General features: G+C 49.6%; 1 long non-coding RNA gene across 1 annotated transcript; it reads left to right on the forward strand.

The window, feature by feature from the left end:
- The first annotated feature begins 557 nt into the window (after positions 1-557).
- LOC148054908 (uncharacterized) lies at positions 558-23041 on the forward strand. Its single transcript, XR_015706553.1, has 6 exons — positions 558-646; positions 4580-4751; positions 16434-16540; positions 18569-18690; positions 20023-20200; positions 21558-23041. It is a non-coding gene; the product is annotated as an uncharacterized LOC148054908 (long non-coding RNA).
- Positions 23042-24179: the final 1138 nt, after the last annotated feature.

Consider the following 24179-nt stretch of genomic DNA (forward strand, 5'->3'; position numbering starts at 1 on the left):
GTCTCAAACAGAAGAAAAGCCCCAAGTGGTTCCCAGAGTCCTGCAGGAAAGCGGCCGGCTGCAATGCCAGAGCCCCGCCATGGGGCCGTGAGGAGGGGACACCAGGGAGCCCCTCCTTGCCGACACCATCCAAACGGCGTGGCGGGAATGGGCCTTCCTCTTGCTCTGTGCCTTGGCTTTCTGCTTGAAGGAAATCTCTGGTGGAAGGATTTACACATGTCTACGTTAACATAAACAGAGAGTGGAAACGGAAGTTTATACTAAATGGAAAGAGTAGACAGTTTTCCAAATATGCTGTTTGCTGAGCCTTATCTAAATTAACCAGCCGCACTTGGCCATCCAAGAAGGGTCTGGGAGAGAGTGCTGTGTGGGCATGGGTTCACAGGACGTTGAGGAGTTCAGTGCTGCACTTAGATAAAACCGATTGAGATCAGAGTCATAAGAGATTAGATAAATAAACTGCTTTCCTGCTCTAGAGAGAGGCTGGACGTTCCAGTCATTAGGCTGAAGAGAAAAAAAACAGCTAAAAAGGAATGCTGTGTCAGTCCTTTATCCATTTCTCATCCACGTTTAACGAGTAGCAGCAGCATTTCCAGACTATCAAGAATGTGTTTTCTGAGAAAGGTGATCTTCAAAGCCAATTATTGTGAGTATCAGTTCCTTATTCCTCAGATGGGGTGGACACCTCAGAGAACGGTGAGGCGCGTGGTTCATGGAGCACGTTGTTATTGCTGATTTAAGTTTACACTTAGGCCCAGCAGCGGGACCCCCGGGCACTGATGTGGAGGCTGGAGCCCCGCCTCGCGAGGGGAGGCTCCCGCGGGGTCTGCAGCGGCGGGGCGAGGTACGGGGTGCTGCCGCACAGCCAGCCGGGGCCGCAGAGCCCCTCCGGCGCATGCTGTTGTTCTCGTATCTCGTAAGCCTCCTGTGACCTCATGGCTTGTGGTTTTCCTCCCTGTTCAGTATCGTAGTGGTGCTGCAAACACCGAGTCCTCAGACAGCCAGTGACGCAGCCCACTGGGGGTTAAAAAAAAATTTTGTTTATTTCCCTTTCTTTTATTTGTTTCCAGGAAATTGAAAGACATTTTTTATCAGAGAAAAATTTGTTTCCATGACCATCGAAGTTTCTGCCAGAGGCAAGCGCCGTATCTCTAGGAAGTGAAGTTCAGCCAGTCGCTCTTTTTGGTTTGGTTTTTCCCAGATCCATTGTACCAGTTTTCTAATCTTTTGATCCATTTCAACAGAAGTGGATAGGGACTGAAGCATATTAACCACCTGCAGGTTTCACCGAGGAGGGGAGGCAGGAGGTCCCGGTGGGAGGAGCGCAGCTGGGAGGGACCCCAGGCGCCAGTGCGGCTGACACTGCTCCTGACGGATGGACAGACAGCGGCTCAGCCCCAGCCTGCGCTCACCGGCCCCGGTTTGGTCCTAGGGTGAGGGGGACACCCTGCTCTAGATCAGCTTCTCATTTAGTGGTCTGCTGAAGGGCTTGGGATTAACGAGGTGATCGTTTGGACTCCCAGGTATTGCGGCCGAGCCACAGCCCAACAAGCAGAAAGTGAAGCACCAAACTATTTATGTTCCAGTTCCTACAACTATTTTTAATACAGGTTCAGAGACCTGCTGCATTATCCTTCCTTTTTAGCGTCTGCTTCTTTTCTTAATCTCATCTCATTTTCCCTGCCCTTTCTTTATCTTTGGATCAATTTATACCATCCTTTTTATCATGGTCTAATCAGAACACACTTTATGATTTCAGATAAATGTAGTCATGGTAATTTTCCACTCCATTTAGGTCAAGTCAGGATGAAACAATTTTTTTAAATCTTATCTAGTAACCACCAGAAATGGCTCCTTGTTAAACTGTCTGTTCCCTTGCTTTTCTAACATTATTAGATTTTAATGTGAAGTGTCAGCCTCCTTTTTGGGGTTTTTCAGGAAATTGGTTCTGTGCTGCAAGCCAACCTGTAAACCCTGGAAAGAAAGGCAGGGTGTCCCTTTTCTCTCCCGCAGCGTCCGCAGGAGGCGGCTGATGGAGCCCTTTCCCTCCCTCCAGTCCCGCCAGCGCAGCTTTGCTGTCATCCCTCTCAGGCCGCAGCGGCTGCGTGGCCTCGGCCGCACCGCCCGTGCATGGCTCTTCAGCAGCCAAAATCGGCCGCCTCAGAGTGGGGCTCGCCAGGCGCCCACGCGCGCGGGCAGCGGCTGAGGGTGGGCTTTGTCAACACCGAGCACGCGGCAGATACCGTTGTAATCTGCACTAATCTGCACGGGTTTGGTACCGGCCCCACAACGTCCCCTTCTGAGGTGGTCATGTTTGGGATTTACCCGCTTGGGGATGCCTGGGAGGACGCTGTGGCGGGTTTGGGAGCAGCGGCGGAGGTCAGTGAGGAATCCCTGTGTCCGAGCCCTGTCCCAGCAGCACAAACCCGGGTTTTGGTGCCATCACAGCGGCGGCAGGGCTGCGGGCACGTCCTGTGACACTGCGCGGGGTTTCGCCCGCTTTCTGCAGCCAGCAGAAAACTGCCTCGCTTTTCTGATGCACTTTGAGCAGGACTTTCTTATCTTTGGGTGACACATGCTATCTGAGCTTCAATAATATTATCCATAATAATATCATTCAGATTCAAGCAGGCTAGCAGAATATTAACAATCTTTTCATTTGATATCGCATGATTTCAAAAACATTTATGTGCCAAATTGTCATACTTCTCTGTTTTATCCTTTCTCTGAGGACGGTATGCGTTCCGGCTTTGAAATGCAAATACCAGTCCCGGTGCTCTGGCTTCCCTCGCAAAGGTTAAGAATACATTTATCGTGCTGTTCCTGGCTGGCTGGAAAAGGGCAGGAGATGGGGACCGAGACAAGGGCTCTGGCACCGTGCAGGTCCCAGCTTGGCCACAGCAGGCTTCATCACCCTACAGGTTTATATTGGCCAGTTACATTTAGTTCATATTTTGTTTACATATGAGGGGTTGTTTTGATCGAGTATTGTAGCTATTGGCAAAGATATATACAAGCCTTCTGAATGCGTGTGCAGTGAGGACAAAAGTGTTCAGGATAAACATTATTTTAAAACCTCAGAGTAATTAGTGTAGTTAAACATTTTAATTTTAAAATCGTAACATGGCCACTGGCCAGTGTGCTCTGAGGATGGGCAGCGGAGCCCCAGCGACCCTCTGCACAGCATGAGTTTGGCGGAGTTCGGCATCGGGTCCTTCGCTGCTGACGGGGTTGGGCGAGGGGTTGCTCCTGGCACCGGGGGGACTAGGCAAAGCTGGCCCCCACCCCAGCCTGACGGTGTGCACAAGGGAAGGGGAAGGAGGCTCCATTTTCAGCGAGCAGCACTAAGATACCAGGGCGAGTCTGGAGGATGTACAGTGTGCTGCTGCAGGATCCAATAACTGGATGTGCCAAAAAAAAGGTCTCTGCTTCATCTGTGCCAGCTGGGCGTCTGGCTGCGAGCAACCTCTCCCCGTGCCTGCTGGAAGGACGCAGGCATTCCTTAGCCATAAACCTGTGTTTTCTTTTAGCAGCACGTACAGACTGTTTTCGACCTGTCTCCCCTCTGCCTCCCCGCAGCCTGGGCTGGCGCGTGCCCCGTGGACTGGCAGCGGTGTCTCCCACCCATATAAGCACGCTGGAGGAGAGCGCGGGGGCTGACTCACTGCCGGTCCCGAGGGCAGCTGTCAGGAGCCGGGATGCCAGCTTGGAGCAGAGCTGTTTGTTTCTGCTATCCTGACCAGACATGCAAAGCAAGGAGAGGAAAGCAGGGAGAGAGGAGAGCTGAAGCAAGCATGCCTGTCTAGGGAAGGCATGTGAACATGGAACAGCCTGACCTTCACTGACCTTCAGCAGCCAGCACGGCTGAAAGGGGGGCATTTCAGAGAGGTGGGATGGCAGCCAGCCCAAACACAGATCTGGGATAAAATTGCCCTGAATGCATGAGGTGCTGAAATTTTGAGATGGTGTCCAAAGGGCTCATCATATTCAGTCACATCATCTCTCTTCTGTGAAGGATGAAAACATAGGTGAACCTCTCTAGAATAAAATAAAACCTGTGCTTCCCAGTAGTCTGCAGAATTTAAATTCTGAGGATTACACTACGGATATTGCTGCTTAATAATTAAAGGTGGCAGCACAAACTAGTACCAAGAGTGCTAAAATCAAAGGGAAGCAAGGGAAATTACTTGGTGATGCTTTTATTGGGCTCTAACAGATGTCAAACCTCAGCATAAAAAGCCTAACCTGCGTAATTTCTACTTTCAAAACGAATCTGAAGTGGAAAAGAACAGACTGCCTAGGCATTCGTTTCATGTCTTTCACTGAGTTATCTAAGACACGTCAGGACATGTCAGTGCCCAAACCCCTCTTCTCGAGGAGCTGCCAGCCATTACAGAGTGAGGTGACACAAGCATGGCTCACAGTAACCCAGCATCAGTTCAGCCAGGTCCTCAAAGACCACGCAAAGCTGCTGACAATTCACAACGCTGCCCCTTTTTTTAGTGCTTGTTTTAAAATGCCCTTTCACTTCTGCACTTTTAGACTGCTTTAAGGTTGTGACTTAATGTTTCTCTCCCAGGTGCTGACAGCCAAGGTGCGTGGCAGTGTGTGCTGGGCCATTAATCAGAGCACCGACACTTTACGTCTTGCAATAAGACCACAAATGACAAAACAGAAAAACTCCAAGTCAAGTCGTGCCGTCAACGCCTCAACTGACACTGGATCAATACCCGGATCACAGGGCAATTCAGGTGGGAAGGGACCTCATGGGATGGGCAACCCAGCCTCCTGCTCCAAGTTGGGTCAGCTGTGGGGTATTTTTATCCATGCAGGTCTGGTAGCTGTCAAGGACGGAGACTGCACAACCTCTCTGAGCTGAGCAGCTCTGCTTGACTGTCCTCATGGGGAGAAAGTTCTTCTTTATAACCATGCTGAGCCTCCCTATTGTCGCTTTATGCCCGTGACCGCCCGTCCTGCCTTGTAACACCAGGAGGAGCCTGGCTCTGGCTCTGTCTTTGCTGGCCCACGGCCTCGGGCAGGACCGGGCAGTGTCCCTGTGGTGGGGCCAGCTGCCTCGGGGCCCTAGTCCACGGTCGGGGCATGGCCAGCCCAGGAGCCAGAGCTGCCTCGTTGAGCACCGCTAAAAGCATTCACGGATACTGTTTGAGGGGGGGGTGTAGGTTTTTCATTTTTAAGACGTTTGTGACTTACCCAGGGAAGGCAGGTGAGGTATAAGAGGGCTGCTACATCCAGCTCTTGCCAAATTTTGTGTCCCCCGCTTTTACAGAATGAGAGAATAATGCCTCATTTCCTTACGGGTTTTAGCTCCTCTTACCACACGGGTGCTATTGACACTTAATGTAGGAAATGTCCCGTGACAAACATTCCCATCAGGTCGTGGTTACTGCAGAAGCAGCTCTATGGAAACACAACTATTGTAAGAACTGCTTTAATAAGTTTTGAGCAATTAGCTGTTTGTTTTGTTTTGTGCTTTAATGGGGGAGAGGGGAACTGTTTGTTTGGTTTTTAAAATATTTCTTCTAGGTACAAGTTAGGAAGTAAACAGTCTTTAACGAAATGAAGTGAATGCTATCAAGAGTATGGTGCTCTAATTATAATTACATAACTCATATTTCAATTTGATGGGAATATTAAAAGGATTCCTGGGAGAGTTTTGAACAGTCTAAAAGTGCAACAGCATAAAACCCAATAAACCTTGCCTTCTTTTAGAGGACATTTCCTTAAAGGGCCAGGTTTAGCTGCCAGTGCTGCAGTCTTTGCCGAAGTGCAATTTCCTCAAACTCCCTAAAAGATAAACTAACTTTCACACTAGAATTTTCTCCCGTCCATGTGATGGAGTAATGATAGTTTTTACTGTTGTCAAGTCTGGAATCTAGAGGACTGTGCGAGTGGATGCAATGCTTAAATATTTTCAGTGCATGCCTTATTTGTATAGAATACAAGATGTATTTATAGCCCTTATGAATACAAGATGGATGTGAGTCAAGAGAGAACTGTGTCTGAGCGGGCAGGAGCATTTGGTGATCTCCACGGCCGTTTCAGAGGGACTTTGGGGGGCAGGAACATTACCAGGCTTCTCCCCATTTTAAGTCCTTGACCTGCTGGGCAGGTCAGGTTCCCACAGATAGTGCAGAACTGGGGAGAGCCAAACCCGCAAGAGAAACAGTTTTGTAAAACTGCCTCTCTCTAGAGCTGTGCTTGTATCTGTGGGGCCGAACATGCGCCCCTCGTTGTGTGGCTCATACCCAAGTACACAGCAAGCTGCTGCCAAGGACAGGAGGAGAGTGCCCCTGAACTTCTCCACAGGCATCCGAAAGGCTTGTGGCACTGCCTGGTGCAGCCCAGAGGCTGCATTTCCTCGGCCCCATGTCGGAGGAGGAGGGAACATTGCTCTTTGCACCTCTCCACCTTTACAGCAGCTGCAGCAGGAGCTGGGAAGCTGAGCCCCGGCCGCGGGTGGGAATGGGTGGGAAGTGCCCGTGGTGGTGCGGGAGGAATGGGAATCATCCAGCAGTTCCTTGTGTGCCTGGACCAGGCACCCGGGGCCTCCTTGGGGTCAGGCGAGCAGAGGGAAAGGAAATTTATCTAGAGCAGGTGGAGGAGGAGGGTGGCCAGGCTGACCTGCAGCATCAGCACCACCATGACTTGTGGCGTGAGGGTGGGAACGGGTCCCTGGTGCACCCCTGCTACTGCGGCCCCAACAGACTCCGCTCCCAGCAGAGCGGGCAGCACCACGCGAACGGGGGACGGAAAGGGCCTGAAACGCCCCACGGGCACGTCGGGTCTGGGTGCGCAGGGCTGGGCGGCAGCGGGCGGCAAGCGGCTGGGGGTCGGCTCTGCCCTGCACAGCAGCACTGTCATGGGACGAGGGGCGCAGGGCTGCGGGGTGTGCAGCGTTGTATGGAGGGGGGAAGAATCGCTGCTTCTCACAGGGACCAAATGTTAAAACAATACCACCCCTCCATCTCGTGTCTCTCTGTTTACTCAGAAGCCTTAACCCGAACTTTCCCAGCCTTTCTCCCCTCTGATTTCTAAATACAGCCTGTAGGAAATACTGCGTGTGCTCCCCAGGGGCCTGGAGGCAGGGAAGGAGGAGTGACAGGTCCCTGCGGGAGGTGGCTCCGACCCCCTCGGCCCAGGAGGGAGCTGCAGCCCCTCAGCCCCCCCGGTCCCCTTGGCCCCCTCAGCCCCCTCGGCCCCTCAGGACCATCGGCCCCTTGGTCCCCTCAACTCTTCGGCCCCCTCAAGACCATCAGCCCCTCGGCCCCCTCAGGACCATCAGCCCCTCGGCCCCCTCAGCCCCTGGGCCCCCTCAGCCCCCTCAGCCAGGCTCCCTCACCCCACCCGGGCCTGGCCCTGGCCCACACACCCCGACAGGGAAGGGCTGGCCTTAGCAGAGCGAGAAAGACAAAATATTAAAGCTGTTTTGTTCCCACTAGGAAGAAAAAAATGCCCTGAATATTTGGGCTACTGATTTCGTGACTTGGGTATTTTGTGGTTTAACTGTTTCATACCCTGGAGCACTTTCTGAAAGAAATTTATTTGGGAACCTTACTTTTCACAAATGACGACTACTGGTATTAGTGCGGGATGAGACAAAGAAATCTGAGTAAATACCCTGACTTTCTTCACAGCTTCAAATTTCTTTTTGGTTTTTAGGTTTAACCGAATTTTCTGAGTTTCCAATCATCGGTTTAATGTAACTAACTGCAACATACTGGGTTTTTCATCTTTATTTCTCCATGTATACTCAATCTTGACTCAGTCATAGTGACATTTCCTACCTGGGAATATAAAGTCAATTAAAAGTCATGCTCTGAGGGTTGTAAGCCTTCCCAGGAAAATGTTGTCACAAGCAAAATTACATATAATATTAAAGTTAGGGTATTGGTTCTATTACGATAAATTTTAAACAAAACTGGGCTCAATGAATCGTATTGCATAATATAGTGTATTGTTTAGTATTATATTGAAAACTAGAGGATTAACTGAGAACTGAAAACCATTCCTGAAATATGCACTTATTTATAAATGGATAGCACCAAATATAGGTACAGATTTAAGCGAATGAAAATGTTCCTGTGACGTCACTATTTATATGAGCTAGTATTTATGAAGCCAGATTTTAGACCTGATCCTAAACCCCGTTCGGCCACCCCTCTAACAGGGTGTTTAAGGCTGTGCTGTGCACGGTTCATGGCTCGCAGACACAGCAGGGTGCCCGGTGAACGGCTGTGTGGCAGAGGCTTGGGTGCCGGGGCTGGGGGATCCTGCATGCGGCAGCTGAATTTATGCGTAAAGAATAGTCAAAGTGGCACAAAGAAAGCTCTCCCTAGCAAAATGCTACTATTTAGTAAATGTACTGACCTCATAATAAATGCTTTCTGGCTACAAAGCAAAGGCTCGCACAGCTTTCTGCAGTTGTGCCAAGCCATCTATGCAAATTCTTTTGTTCAAGTTTCCTCTGGTTTCTCTCCCGAGATTTTCCAGGCTTGTTCAGCCTATACTTAGCTCAAAAATGAGGAAAAAACTGACACTGGAACATTTGCCCCAAGGATGGGTAACTCTGAGTAAATATGTTGTTACCTGTGTGAGGAACACAACTGCAGCTGCACGGGGCTGGAGGAGCTCCCCAGCCAGCGGCAGAGGGGACGTGGCCCCGGGCTGGTGCTCACGGTGGGAGAGGTGGCTCCTCCGCGCAGCAGGGATGGCTCCAAGATCAAACCAGACCGAGCTGGCCTTTGTTAAGCAGGAGGTGATGTTCCTCCAGGCACTTGGGAAAGCTGTTTTGAGCCCCGAGCCGGTCACTGGCCTGGCTGCAGTCACAGCAATAGTGGTGGCACTGGAGGAGTTTGGGGTGTTGTCGGGACACACCGCTCCCTCGCGCCAGGGCCACATGCCATTCCCTGGTGTCACGGCTTTGCTAATCATCGACCGCAACTGCTCCCCAGGCGAGGCACTGGTGACAGCACGTGCTGCTCGGACAAAATGGGGCTTCTCCCCTGCACCCTCCTGGGGCCCGTGGAGCCTTCCCCCAGTCCTGCCAGGACAAGAAAGCTGGAGCCATTGGTTAGCATGGAGGGGCAAATCCTGAGAGCTGAAGAGCACTTTCGCCTGACAGAATGTGATTTAGATTAGATTAACTATTTTTAGCTGGATCTAGTGGGAGTTGAAGAAGGAGAGTGTCTTCCAGGAGATGCAGAATACCACGCTATATCGGGCGCCAAAATAGGAGCAGATGCTTCCAATTACACTTAATTCACCTCAATTATAGAAAAAGTCAAAAAAATTTATAGTTACACTAAGAATATCTTTTTCTGAAGTTAAAAATATTCCGCACTGAAGACTGTCTGCGTTAAAGAGCAGTGACACTTGTGATACCAATCAGCTTCAGTGCAGTTTGTGACTCTTTGCAGACTGCTGCTGCTACCCTGGGGAGATGGGTATGGTTTTGGAGGGGGTTTCACTTCACACTCCGTCTTTGGGACAGTTTATCCTGTGCCTGTTTCCTGACATCAACAAGCTCTGTGGTGTATTAGCACATCCAGGAAAAAGTAGTTTGTTAGACTTCACATAGGAATATAGTCTGGTGCTAGTCCTAAATCAGGCAGTTTCACCAAGACACCACCAGATCACCCTGTCCAGGTAACCAGAGGCTGGGATTAATTTCTGTCTTACTAGAAATCATCGTAAAGCTGAAATCACCATAGGTCATAGCAAACAATAACAGTCTGTAATGCACTTGGAAAATGGAAGAGGTTTCAGAGTGGCATAGCGCCTATGTTTCACCCAACTATATTCTTCCCAGACAAGAGCCCTCCCAGCTCTCTGGTGGTGCCTCTCACGCCAGGCTGCAGCTCCCGGGGAGGCAGGAGGAACCAGGGAAAAGGAGCTCATGTTTGCACTGCTAGGACTGGTTCTGCAGGGAAACAAAGGGCTCGGATGGCACTTTCTCAGCTGCCAAGTCATGAGTCATTATTTCCTTTGGCTTTCCTCTCTGACTAACTGTTTCCTTCAGTTATGCTACCCTATTTATCAGCTGGAGACAGACATCAAAGCACAGGGTTTCCACCCGCTCCTCTCTGGAGGGCAGGCAGCTCCCACTCATGACACAGGGGTGCCTGTGCTCAGCTCCTCGCTCTGCTGCAGCCGGGGTCTGCCGGGCGTGAGGGGGTCTGCGTCCCAGCCCTGCGCCCCAGCAGCCCCCTTGCCCCCCGGGGCTCTTTTGGCTCTCCCGCGGTGCCAGCCCCACGTCCGGCACCCCCAGCAGCCAGGCTTACCCACGCCTCCCTCCTTGTGCTGCAGGCTGGACAGGCTCTTGACATTTTGTTGGACTTAAGGGGGAGAAAAAGTCATTCAGTCAGTGCTGATTTCCTAATTCAGTGTAACCTTTTCACTTCCAAGCTAAGGACAGCTTGACATTTCCTCTGCATCCCAGGGAGAGGCTACAAAGCCTCTCAGCTTTGCTCCCGATGCCATTGCACATTTCTGGGACACATTGTGCTTCATCAAACATTTGAAAAACATTAAACTCATTTTTAAAGCCCTTATTCACTGGTTCACCCACTCGAGTCGCCATCATTGAAAATGTGCCCTGCGTGCAGCTCTGCTCTGCCCGCTCTCCACTGTGCTCCCTGCCGCGTCCATGAGCCAGTGAAGCCGATTTTATCTCAAGGGAACCCAGAATGAATTCCCACTGTCTTTCCCGGCTGTCTCCTCATTGCCTTGGTGGTGAATTGTAAGCTCCCGGAGCACACACTGCCTTCATGTCTCTTACACCCCTCTGTCCCCTGAAATGGCACGTGAGCAGTGGCTGCGGGCAGTCCCACTGTCCCACCCGTGCACTGGGTGTGGTGGGATCCCTGCATCTCCAGTTTAGACTGCTACCTTACATCTCCTTTGGGTTTTGATGAACGAGCTGGCTGCACTGGCACTTCATATTTTTAGTTTTTTGTTTCTTGGAGTCCTTTGATGGGACTGAAACAAACACTACTGTCCCCAAAGACCTGATGTTACTCAAGTGCCAGAAGGACTAGTATACCAGGGAAAAAGGCACAGTTTGTATGCATAAATCTTCAAAGATTTTTTACTCATTTTCCAAGAAAAATGTGAATGGATGATCATGCTGAGAAGATGCAGCGTGGCAGAAGTAAGACTTCCAAGTGCCTTGTGCCATACTTTCTTTCTGCAAACTAGAAACCAGCCAGTTTATTTTAGCTCTTCATGGTAAGAGCAATAATTGCTTCCAGTTCCAACACGCTTTCCCCTCTTCTCTTCTTGTATTTTTTCCCATTCTATATTGCCTGTTATGGCTGGCATAGCACATGATTTACATCTTGTTGGCTGATTATGGGCCACAGGGATTCCTAAGAGGTCTGCGCTGGTTTTGGCTGGGGTAGAGTTAATTTTCTTTATAGTAGCTAGTATGGGACTATGTTTTAGATTTGTGCTGGAAGCAGCGTAGATAACGCAGGGATGTGTCAGCTCCTGCTGAGCAGTGCTTGCACAGGGTCAAGGCCTTTTCTGCCTCCCCCCCGCCCCAGCAGCGAGCAGGCTGGGGGCACAGGGGGCTGGGAGGGGACACGGCCGGGACAGCTGCCTCCAGTGACCACAGGGCTATTCCAGAGTGTATGTCGTCAGCATATAAAGCTGGGGGAAGGCGAAGGAAGGGAGGGACGTTCGCCATGATGGCGTTTGTCTTCCCAAGTCACCGTTACACGTGATGGAGCCCTGCTTTCCTGGGGATGGCTGAGCACCCGCCTGCCGATGGGAAGGAATGAATGAACTCCTTGCTTTGCTTTGCTTGCGTGCGCGGCTTTTGCTTTACCTATTAAACTGTCTTTACCTCAACCCACGAGTTTCTCACTTTTACCCTTCCGATCCTCTCCCCCATCCCACCGGGGGGGAGCAAGCGAGCGGCTGGCTGGGGCTGAGCTGCCGGCTGGGGTTAAACCACGACAAGGTCACAAGCCAAGAGCTGCTCCGAAGTGGTGATGCTGTAGCCATGCTCCATGCTCATTATACAGACCACCGAAACTTCATTCAAGTCATAAATAATCCCTGACAGAGTTGAAGCATGTAGCTGTAGTGTTTATGCTATGTGCAGGACAAAAACTTTGCCAATACTGTTGCTGAATTGTAAACTCCATGAATGCAGTATTTCTGATCTTGTACCAGGTTCCTGAAAGCCAAGTACACCATCTCCAGGATCCTGAGAAACCTCGGAGTTAAAGATTGAAAAAAAAATGCTCCAACTTAGAGCTTTCTTCTAAAACATCAACATTAACCTTTCTAGGATAGGAAACAGAGAAGATATGTATTACCCTTGGAGAGAGCACCAAAAGGAGGTCAAGTCCACTTACATATCACTGTGCAAGCTCTACAGGAGAAGGGGAAGGAAAAGCTGGCTTTCAGACATGGAAAAATATCAATCTTAGCTACCTTTTAATAGCTTTCAGTGCATCCATCGCTCTGCTGTCTGAGCACCCCCCAGTGACTTAACACATGACTGGTAGCTGCTCTTTGTGTTTCCTTCCCTATTGCTCTTCTCAGAGGGAAATATTATTTATCAAGGCAGAGAAGCCTTTGAAAATAATGTCTTGGATTAATTAGGTTTCCTCTCTATGCTTGATTTATTGTCCCTAGATAACGTAACAGGAACAAGCTCTTGCCTCTCTCATGTACTCTTAAGTATTGCCAGTGCTTAAAGGGATTGTGTGAATGTTAAAAGCATGCCTCCATCTGAAAATTTTGCAGGTAGCATTGCTCCAAAAAGCAAAAGTATCTTTTGCCTTGAATGACGTTACCATGAGAGAGATTAAAGGGCTATATCTCTTTCACTGTTTTGACATCCCTTTGTGTTCCAGAATCAGCTTGTGTCTTGTTCCCGATGGATTAAATGGATCTTTTGCCCAGCAATCAGGCACGGGGGGGGGGGGCGGGGGGGAGAGAAAAAAAAGCGCCCAAACCCTACAGTTTGCAGAGAAACTTAGTAAGCTGCATTGTTCCTCAAACTGACTGGAGTTGTTTCTCTTTTAATAACCATTTCTCAAGCTGACAGCAGCTCTTAAAAGTAGTTTTGGATTAAAAAGGAAGGAAGACATCCCAGGACTTCATGTTTCTAATTATGCTCCCAGAGAGCCTTCAAATGACTTTCATGAATTTATACCCAAAGCAGCCAATTCTCTTGCTGCTCACACTGTTTTTATTCTGATACAAATCTATTCACTTTAATGGGGCTATTACTGTTTTTAACAGGCTTACATAAGAGGAGAATGAGATCTAGTAGGTGGTCTCTGTCTCACATCTTTTCCTTGGTTTCAAACAGCTCCTGAAAGAAGAAAACCGAATTAGTTAAAATGAGGCCAAAATGTCACACGTTGGAAAAAAGGTAGCAGATGCCCATCCACTGTTTACTCTTCAGTCCCCAAACTGAGACCAAGGCGTCGTGGGCGCTGAGCCTTCAGAGGTCAGCCGGCTGCCGGCGGGTCCAAGGCGCACCTCTGCAGCTCCCGGAGTCAGCAGCCCTTCATCAGCTGCCTGCGAAGGGGGACAGGGGACCACACCGGCCAGGCAAGGCTGGGAACCCAGCACCGCTGAGGGAACCCAGGGGCGCTAACTGCATCATTTGGGACAAAAAGTTGTTCCTAAAGAGTTGTCTGTATTTACAATGAAGGGAATTGTGTCCTTACAGCAACTTTTCTTTTGAATGCTGTATTTAGAAAAAGGCACTTTGCGCTTGACCATGGCCAGATCTTACCCATTGCTGTACTTCTCCGTGGTACTCACCAGTAACATGGTAAGTGCGATTAGTCCATGTTGAAGGCTGATGCCGCAGCTACTAACCGACCACTCAGCCTGTGAATACAGTGTCTTGTAGACTTTTTACACGGAGTGAAGTGTTGGATATTATTCTCAGATTAACTTTCATCCGCTAGGCTGCTTGGAAAAAGGAAAAACAGGATCATGAAAATATTTTTCATCTGGTTATCTATCTTCTGACAGCTACTGAAAAAGAAAAATACAGCTGTTCCTTTAAAAATGAAACCAATTCCAACTACAAGAAGGGCAGTAAGCAATAATGTTTCATAAACGAATTGAAATACATCTCTGCAAATAAACTCATGGTGAGATGTCTCTTCTGATTGCTTCTTGAGAGAGGGGAGGAGTAAGGAAGTATTCCCTGAAAATAACCTGCACCTTGCCTTGGAGTTACTCCATTTCTTGTTCTTCCCAGTTGCCTGCTTTCATGTCCCAGAGCAGAGGGAAGGAAAGAGCGGTGCCTGCCACCCGTGCTCCCGCCTGCTCCTCTTCCAGGCAGTCTCCCCACCTGAGCTCTGGGAGCCATCAGAGCGGGAGTGAGCTAGTCTGCCGCCCACCTTCTCCTCCGGATGCTTTGCGAGCAAGTGTTGTGCACAGCTCCTACTTCAGAGGATGAATGAACTTTTTAAAGCCATTTACAAGGTTTTATATTTGTTAATTTTATTGCTGCTGTAGTGTTTGAAGTAGTCTGAGGTGGAAAATCCTGTTGGCAGGGAGCTGCTTTTGCACTCGCACCTCACCACACAACTATGCTTAGCATTTATTGCATGGTTTTGGCCAGACTGTATTTGTGAATAGGGATCGCACACTTTGTTTCAGGCCTTGTCTTACTGACAACGGGATTCCCAGTCGCTATGCCTGCTTCTAGGCAAAAGCTCTGTATAAACCTGCTCCATAGTGTGAGAGACACAGAGGAAGAAAAAGTTAACTCTTTAGAGGACTTGGAACTCAGTAAGAGAGATGTTTTCATTTTGGCATGTTCCCCTGTTCTCTATCAATAGATCTATATGGAAAGTCTCAATAGGAAGCGTTGTACCCGGCACGCACTGTATACCTGAGCAGGAGCTGGCATGGGATGGTAATGCTCAACTCTCATACTCCCTTGCTAAAATGCAAATATATTGCGGCGACATTCAGGTTGGGTTCAGTTCAGCTGCTGAAGGAGCCCAAAAATCACATTGCAAAGGGATACGCTGCTCACCGGTACTACTGCTATGGCCGGTGTCATCCCACAAGGTCCAGGAGGCTTCCCCACTCGGTGGGAGACATGGTGCAGACTGATGTGGCAAAGAAGGAGTTAATCCGGGTGCTAATTAAGGAGCAGCTGTAAGGCACCCAGCTGCAGAGAGTGCCTGAGGAGACAGTCAGCAGAGATTGCTTAAATGAGTGTGGGAGAGAGGGAGAAGGAAAAGGACAAGACAACAAGGCAAAAGCAGAGCAGGCAGGAGAGCTGGAGCTGGCGTCCCTGGGTGAGGGGCACATCAGGCATGTGAAGCACCAGGGAAATGCTGGGAGAGCTGGGAGGGGACCAAAGCTGGTGCCACCTCCTGCAGCCGGTGGCTGACCTGCTCCTGGGTGGGTTGAGGACATACCCAGGCTGTAGTGCTCTTGGTCTGGTTTTCAGTGAACCCGGAGGAATGTTCCTGACTTACGACGAGGTATGCCTCTGCTCTTCTGCACTGACCGCCCGCGTGCGTGCTCACCTCAGAGCAAACAAGGGGCGTCGCCGCACTGATGTGGAAGTGGTGGGCCCACGCTAATCCCCAGGGAAGAGCATGCACCCAGGTGTTGAGGAGCAGTGGAAACACTCGGGGGTCACGTCTCTCTACTTCGCACCACCCTGAGAGCCCTTGCGCCTTGTTGGGCCTGGGTGCGGAGGGAGGTCAGCTCAACGGCTTTGACTTCCCTCTTGCCAGCCTGCGAGAGGAACGTTTTCATCAGCATCTGATTGCTCAGATGTTGCTTTTAACGTGCAAAACCATGAGGCAAAGGGTGACTTTTCCTTGCTGTCTAAGTTATGCTCTTCATGCAGAGTGACAAAAGAGAAGTAGGAGGGAGGTAAAGCAGTGCTAAAATTGGTTAGACAGCTGCGGGCCATGGAAACCTCACAGCGTGCCTGAACAGCAAATTATCACGCAGCCCTGGAAGGCGGTGATGCCGCCTTGCTCCTCCTCATCCTCACGAGCGTGAGCAAGCCGTGGGATGGAGACGACGCGCGTGTCAGAGGCACGCGGCAGTGGTGCCAAGGGACAAGGGAGCAACAGGGATCACAGTCTCCAGATGGTTGGGTTTGTGCTGCCCACAGCCCCCAGCAGCCCCAAGGCTGCTGCCCGAGCTCCAGAGCCACCGGGGGATGAACCAAGTCACCCAGAGGTTTGTTTCTACCGCCAACAACAGCAAAAGCCTCCATAACTCCTGACAAACAGTGGTCTTAGTCCAAATTAAATAATTTCACATCAATTTTGAGGCGTTTTTAACCGTGGCCTGAGTTTGTATATTTGTCAGTGAAACACAAGGGGGAAAAACCCTATATATATGTATGTATATATTTTTTTTTTAAATAATGTTTCAATCTTTTCACTCACTTCAAGATAGGAAACCAGCATGGACAAGGCCCACCGCCCTGCCCAGCCACCAGCAGACGGGTGCACGGCTGGGCTTTGCTGACCTCCAGCTGCACAGGAGCATCACCCTCGAGGTGAGACCATGGGCCCGGCTGGGTCAGCGGCTGTTGGCGCGGAGACCGCGGCGTTTGCTGATGTTCCCTGTACTGCTGGGCTGTGGCACCCCACCACAGCACGGCTCCTCGCAGCCAGGGGCTTCACCCCACAGCACAAAGTAAGCAGAGCCATCTCTGTCAGCCTGCAAGCCTGGTGCTATTAACAGCTCAATTCTTGTATCACTCTGAGGATAAGAATTACTCAGCTTTTAAAGCTTGAGATGGCATGAAATTAACTCTGCTCTTACACAGCTTTTTTACAGAGTGAAAATGCATTACTTCAGTCTTAGCAACAGTGTGAAATACAGTCATCTGAGAAAATTCTCTGGTTTGTAACTACCAGCCAGTCACGGGTTTTGGTCTGTAAAAAGTGCACTACATAAAACGTCAGATAAGTACATGGTTCTTTTTTTTGTGCCACAGAGATGAGTGATGCTTTCAAATATACCTTTAAAAAACAAACAAGCAAACGACAAAACAAGGGTGCTAGCATCTTGGTGTAGTGATACCATGGAGCAATTGCACCTGGTCCCTGGGTGGGGAACCCCGCGGCCCTGGCACACCGTGGCAAGTGCAAAAGCAGCGTGTGCTGAGGGAATGCGGCATTTTCCAAAAATGTCACTCCATGCAGGCACCCCAAAAGGCTGTGGGCTCCCTACCTCAGACTGCTGCCTTTCAGTTGCAAAGCAATGCATTACGCACAGCAAGCAGTGCACGCTGTCATTTTTTGTGGCCGTGCTGCTACGGACGTGAGCTGTAGAATATTGCTCTGTAGTATTTCCCTGCGCAGTCTCTGCAGCAAGGCTGCTGCCATCAAAGCTCTGGCTTGGAGCTCCAGGCAAAACTCAGTATGATTTTGCAGAAAGCAAGCACGCCCAGCCTTTCAAAGCACACACTGAATACAGTAACCTTCCCTTCCGATAGCAAGCAAATTGTTCTAATGGCTCGTCAGATCATTTCAGAAGCAAATATCCGCAGCGGTTTTGCAGAAATGTGATGTAAATGCACCAGAAGTGAAATCTATGCCAAACTAACTTCTCACCCCGGAACATTAATAGATAAATACTTCAGCTAAAATTCAAGCCCAAATTGCTGGCAGGGAGCGTCTATGGCAAAACCCACGGCATTATGCTTGATAGATGAAGATGCTGAGAGCACTTCAGGAGTAGCTGATCTGCCTCAAGACACCATAAATGGCAATGATGAAGCTCCGCTGCCTGCCGCGGCGATGCAATAGAAATCCTGCAGCTCCTGCAGGCCCGGGGTCTGCAGCCGTGCCCTGCTCTGCCCTGCCGCAGCGCGGGCGTCCCCGAGGTGGCTGCGCCTCGGCTGGCACAGGCAGCAGCTCTTGCACGTGCAGGACAGGCAGCCGAGGCCCGGCCCTGCCGGTAAACCCCGCCGGCCGTGCTACCCAGGGGAATCCACAGCCGAGGAAAGCCACGATCACTCAAACACGGGTGTGCGGGCACAGGGCAGCCTGCAATGCAGTGGTGCTAGCGACATTATAAATTATTACATGTGAAGCAAATATTCAGCGTTTGGGTTGGCTCCAGAATTCTCTCCAATGAAGCATGGTGGGCCATTGAGATCAACCGGTATTGTTTCTGCTCTCTGACGAGGGAGTTTTTCTTTGGCTGGAAAATCTAAAATATTAAATAGAAAATTTAATTTACACGGGACTCCTGGCTGTGCACAAATGTTGACCTTTGCATACGTATGCAGGTATGGAGTGAATAAAACACTCGCCATGCAAGACTTGGCTGGTATGAATGTTTGCAAATAGGGAATAATAAAGAAAAAACATGCTGTCTAATGAAACAACCATTCAGAATTACAACAAGTATTTGTGACTGCTGTTTGAAGCAATCTGTTGTCTCCACTATGGCTTCAATAAACAGTTAATCTTTGGCACGCTGTTAAGCTATATATAAAATGGTACAATTGAACCTGAACACTTCATTGACATTTGCTGTCGGGATCGCTGTAATTCTCTTTTTTTTTTTTAAGGGATCCTTGCTGCGCAGCTGAGGTTTCCTACACAAGCTAGCAAGCAGGCCAGGTCTGTAATCGTGTTGGGAGGAGTTTTTCGGGGCTAGAACGGCAGCTGCAATCAACCAGGAATCGTTCTGGTGGGTCTCCTTCAAAGCGTGTTGCACAGTGCCACGGACGGGGTGCATCCCCCGCACGGGGAAACCTCCTAATCACGGCCCGTCAACTCGGCTTGGCGCTGCCCTGCCGTTTGCCTGCTTCACACGGTGTAACGCACGTGAGCTCCTTGCCGTGCGCGCCTGTCCTCTGCTTCGTCCTCTGCCGCGCGTTGGGCTCAGCCGTCTCCCAGAGACTCCCTTCCTCGTGGCTGCCCAGCCCCTGTGCTATTAACAGGATTTAGCTAATTAGCTGCAAGCAGTGCTGTTCTCCCTCAGCAATGTAAAGGGTTTACTATTTTTATCTGACTCTGGATGTTTTTGGTTCCTAGGGGATTAAGGTCATAGGGCACATATTTATTCAGACGCTGGAATTCTTACATCGTTTTTCCATGACTTGGTTCGGAAGGAGGAGCCTGAGCCTTTCAACTCCCTCTTCTTCTCCTCTGGCTGCGCCCCGGGCGCCTGCTCGCCCTCCCTCCCTCCCTCCCCGGCTTCTCTGAAATCAGCCTGCTCTTTACTTTCACCAGTGGTACAGAGACATGCTGACCAAACATCTTCTTTTTAAACACAGGTGGTGTCCGAGGGAGTGAAGGAGCCGTGTAGCCACTTCATACAGTGCACTGTTGTTTATCTGCAAGCAGGAGAGTTTATTCTAACGTGTTTTTGAACCTATTACTTCCATATGTTGCTTGAGAACTAGGATGCTGCCTTACAGGACAATTTTGTTTTCCTTCAGAAAAATTCTGCCTGGGTACAATGCTAAAAAACCCTCCACAACCTGAACTTATTATTTCTTACGGTGTTTCATAATTCCAATACTTTGAAAATGCCTGAAAACAGTCCCAATAATACAAACGCAACTGAATCATACTACATACAATGCTTTTAAGCTGGACTGCTGAAAAAGAAATAAGTTTTCATCAGTAGTTTTAAAAACAGGGGAATCACAGCATCTTTTTAAGTGTTGCCACTATATGGCCGCTAATACTTCAGGACTGATTCCCTGTTGGTGCTTAACTGCAGTTAGTGAGGGAATTAACTGCTGTCATTTTATTTGTTTTCTGGTGGAAAAAATACAGGTTATGAGGCATTTTCTTCTTGTGTGCGGTGTTTTAATATCCATATGGGATATGACAACACCCAAGTGAGCAAGACTCCGCTTTATAAATGTACCTCCTGCAGAAAGACAGTGAGATTTGTGATGAGCCTTAGATCCTATAGGAATTTCTTCAAGAGTCTCAAGCTGGTCCTTCTCAAGTTTTGCCTTCTGCTCTTAATTTAAAGCTTTACACATATTCCCATCTATTTTGCCAGAGGAGCATAGCCGTTGATCACGATCTTCACCGCATGTGCATTCATCTGCTGGATGTGTGGGCTCTAAGCAGTGGGGGGCCTCGCAAGAAGAATGGAGACCTGAGCTTGGCGTGACAGTAGCTTCCCAAAGACCGCGGAGCGTGCTGGCTGGGGGCCGTGCTCCTGCCGCCCAGGTGAGGTATGCCACAGAATCCCTCTCCAGCTGAAATTCCGTGCAGGCTGATGGCTCCCTGCTCAGATATGTCACGTTGCTGTAGCTCAGGTGGGAAGCAGCCGTGTGTACAACGGTGGATATCAGTTTGTCCGTGGCAGAAGAAGCAAGGGCTGCCAAGCAGGGATGGCTCTTACCCTGCTGAGTCACGGTCTGTGGGCACCTAGTGAAGAGCCGGGCAGAGCTCCTTAGCTACGGACTGCATTGACCGGCTGTTGCACAGACCTGGAGACACCAAAGGGTTGAGAATGTTTTCAAAGTGGTTTCCCTTCCCTCACTCCCCTCCGCTCTCGGCACGGCTGCCTTATGCAGGGCTGGGCTGCCACCTCTCCTCTTCCCTGAGCGGGTGCTGCCCGTGCATGGGCACACAATGACGGCGGCGACATGGGGAACGTGGGAAGGGCGAGCGCTGAGCCGTGTGCATGGGTTCGGGAGTCCGCAGAGGTGGATGGGAGACTGCGCTGGTTTCTGCTGCAGGGCGGGCAGGGAGGTGCTGGGGTTGCCCTGTGCAGAAGCCCCTCGGAGAAGGCCCCTCGGGTGGGCCAGCGGCTGCAGCCGCAGCAGGCGGGGAAGCGTCCTCTAGCCGTTCCACGGAGCAGCTCTCACAATGACTTTGGCAGCTCCAAAAACGGGGATTACCCCAAAGTCGGTGATTCACCAACAGCGCATTAGATGTTAGCGTTTAGTTTCTTTCATAACACAACTTTGGCTGAGAATCTGAAACCTCACCAAGTTATGGTTTAGTCCTGATTTTCTGTTCATGCTAAACTCATCTTCAGTGGTGAAGCAATTTATAAATTATGACCCTTTTTCTCCCATTTTCCCACGTAGCAAAGCACACGGGGCAATGATCTTTAAAGCCTGCATCGGTTCTGAGTCTTCCTTCTATATCTCGTCCACGCTGTAAAATATGCCACAAAATAAAAATGGTTGGGCAAAGAAGGCAGAGAAATATGGTACACATTTAACAATAAAATTTCTATATAGAATTCCATAGTGTATTCAATCTATTTAATGAGTTCTCTAGATTAAGCTGAAGTCTAGGGAATTTTTATTATAATGCCATATCCCATAAAAATATCTATGGTCCTGTGAGAACAGACACCATATTAATCTATTTCTTTAACGTTAGGTGATTAGGTAATAGACTTTTTGCAGCAACGATATTGACACTATTACTTCTTGTCTAATTCAGTTAAAACAAAGTTCTGTTCCTCAACACCTTCTCCGTCCCAGCCCCATGACATGGTGCAAACAGGGTGTAAATGCAAGTAGCTGTGTAGTCTATGCAGTATATACTAAATACAATCCCCATTTTGAACAGATGGCATATGACAGATGGACAGATGGACATATGACGTATATTCTTATACCGACCCATGGGCAGCTCACGAAGGGATGGAGAAGACCAGCCTCATGAGGAACAGCTTGCACTTTGCCAGCCCACTTTGGTCATGGGCGCAGGCTTTGTGGCTCTCTCCAGCTTTTGCTTCTGCAGGAGCTGCGGGGAAGCACGTCCCGGGACCCAGCCTCCTTCGGGCCGGTCTCAAAACGCAAGGAGGATGCACAGCCTGCCGCTGTGTCCTTACCACGGCATCCCACCGCTGTGCTTTACCACACAGTGTTTGAGGTTTGCTTAACAGATTTGAGGAAAACCAATTTTCTAGAAAAATCTGGGTGCAGAAAAAGAACAGGATTTGTTATGCTGGGGTACCTGATAGTTTGTCTCAGGCAGTGAAGGGTTAGGAGCCCTATGGAGCCAGCAGAATTGGCCTAATCACACGGACACACACCCAAATTACATCATATTCCTTGTTTAAAAGAAATCAAATTCTGAGAAACATTAAGTGGCTTAAATTATAAATGAATAGATTCCCTAAGTGAAATCCGTATATGAGCTGTTTGCTTATGAAACCGGGAAAGCTGCAATTACCTTGTACATGGCCTACTGTGAAAATACCTTGAGAAGGGGCTGAGGCAGCCCCACAGATCCCTTACAGACCTGCTTCTGCCACCAGCAGCAGCCAAACCGTGTCCCCAGTACCACCCCCCCCAGTGCCCGCAGGGGCACGATCCCCCGTGTTCCCCCGTGGGGCTCGCGGGAAGCGGCCGGGCCCTCCCAGGGTGGTGGTACCCTTCTGGGGCACCAGCCCGCCCGGCAGCTCCCGCCTCGGCTGCTCCGCTCTGGTGCCCGGTGGCATCGCCCCGCGCGCCCCGCTTTCTGCAGCTCAGCAACACGGTCAGCCCCGGCAGAGAGCGGCCGCCCAGGGCACGCTCTGCGCCTCCAACGCCGCCGGCGTCTGCTCGGGTTTTACCACCAGGGTAGAATTTATTTAAAAATAAAAATAAAAAAGTCCTGACAGTCCTTCGCAGACATCCAAAACCAATTCAATAATTTAAAATGACCAGAGGATGGGTAATCCTTCTTATGATGAAAATTGCTGGCCTTCTGGGATGAGGTTTTTAAAAATTTTCATTAGGAAATCGCTTAGCATAAGTCGTTAATTCTCTTAGTGTGCCACCACACAGCTCACGGGTCCCCCGTGGTTTTCTGTTTTTTCTTTGTTTTTAGGGAAATGTTTGTTCTGCGAAGCATAAATTGGCAATACCATAAATATAACTTTTCAAAAACAATATATGCAATTGCATATGTTGCAATACCTATTTTATGGGTATATTCATGCTCAACAAGCTCTGCTTTCTCCTCTTACTTTTTTCCGCACTGATCCCATGATGCTGGGGTCTTTCGGGTTTTCTGTTGCCATTGTATATGAAAATAAAGGATTGATAGCACAGAGCAGAGTTGGGTGTTTCTTAACATCCCCTAAACCACTCTTTGTCTGCTGTTTCAGCCGAACCAGCTGAAAGTACTCAACTTTTCTTTTTAATCTACACAAGAGCTGGAAGAAATGGTATAGTTCGCAAACCGTCTCAAAGTTTGTTATTGTATTCTGGGAGACAGTGATGCAGAAGAGTAATCAGTGGTTAGCTATTTATATCCTGCGTTGTCTAATCTGTTCCATATATTTATAAAACTTTCCATACCGTACCTTCATATATGTTTCTAAAACCTTGTAACAATGAAGACTAAACGTTAGCGATGAGAAAGCAAACCTAGGTCATCACCAGCAGAGTGGCATAAACCGAACTGTAATTAATTTTGAGCGATCTCAACAGAGTGAACGAAAAGCGAGCCTGAGCCGCCCTGCGTGCCCTGCGGGAGAGAGCGCGGGGCGGGAGCGCGCAGCAGCTGCCCGGGCATCGGCGGTGCCGGGAGCTGCGCCAGCCCTGCGCCCTTCACCGCCTGCAAGTTCTCCGTCTCCTTCTGAAGCGAGTGTAGCTGCTGTACTTGAACCGTCGCAAGGTAAAGGTGTTTGGCTTTGGAAAGCCGTATGTCCTTACTCTTTTACTGCGATGATGATGGTCTTCGAGTACTTTTTCACTTTTCTATCAACAAAAGATCTTAGAGACAGAGCATTAGTTTCACATACTGCCTTAGAGAGGACAGGGGAAAAAGCCAAAGGTTTTCCTCCTTATCCTAAGGACCGAGAGTCCAACAGCTGAGATGCTGTATTCAGCAGGGCTGCGGTCCCTGCCCACCCCAGCCCCTCCGTGGCTCTGTCGGTGCTAAGCGGCAGACGGACAAAGGCAGATTCAGTCCATGAGCAGTACGTCGAGGGCACATTTCTTTGCCCTGAACATCAATGACCTCGTTAGTTTTCTCGAGTCTGAGGAGGTTCAGACCTGGGACATCTGAAGCAAACCCAGGTGAGCCAGAAGAGTGTTGCACACTGATTTACCAACGTTCTCCGTGCTGAAGCGAAGCCCTGGTATGACCACATCATGAGCCCGATGGCTCCTGGTGACGCCAGTCCTGCCTGGGCCTGCTGCAGGACCCCCGGCACATACTGTTGTCCCTGCAGTCCTGGCAGGAAAGCGCAGTTCG

The sequence above is a fragment of the Nipponia nippon genome, unplaced genomic scaffold (assembly GCF_047370975.1).
Source record: "Nipponia nippon isolate SJK-2023a ecotype South Korea unplaced genomic scaffold, ASM4737097v1 scaffold_3, whole genome shotgun sequence".
In the NCBI taxonomy this organism is placed as follows: Eukaryota; Metazoa; Chordata; class Aves; order Pelecaniformes; family Threskiornithidae; genus Nipponia; species Nipponia nippon.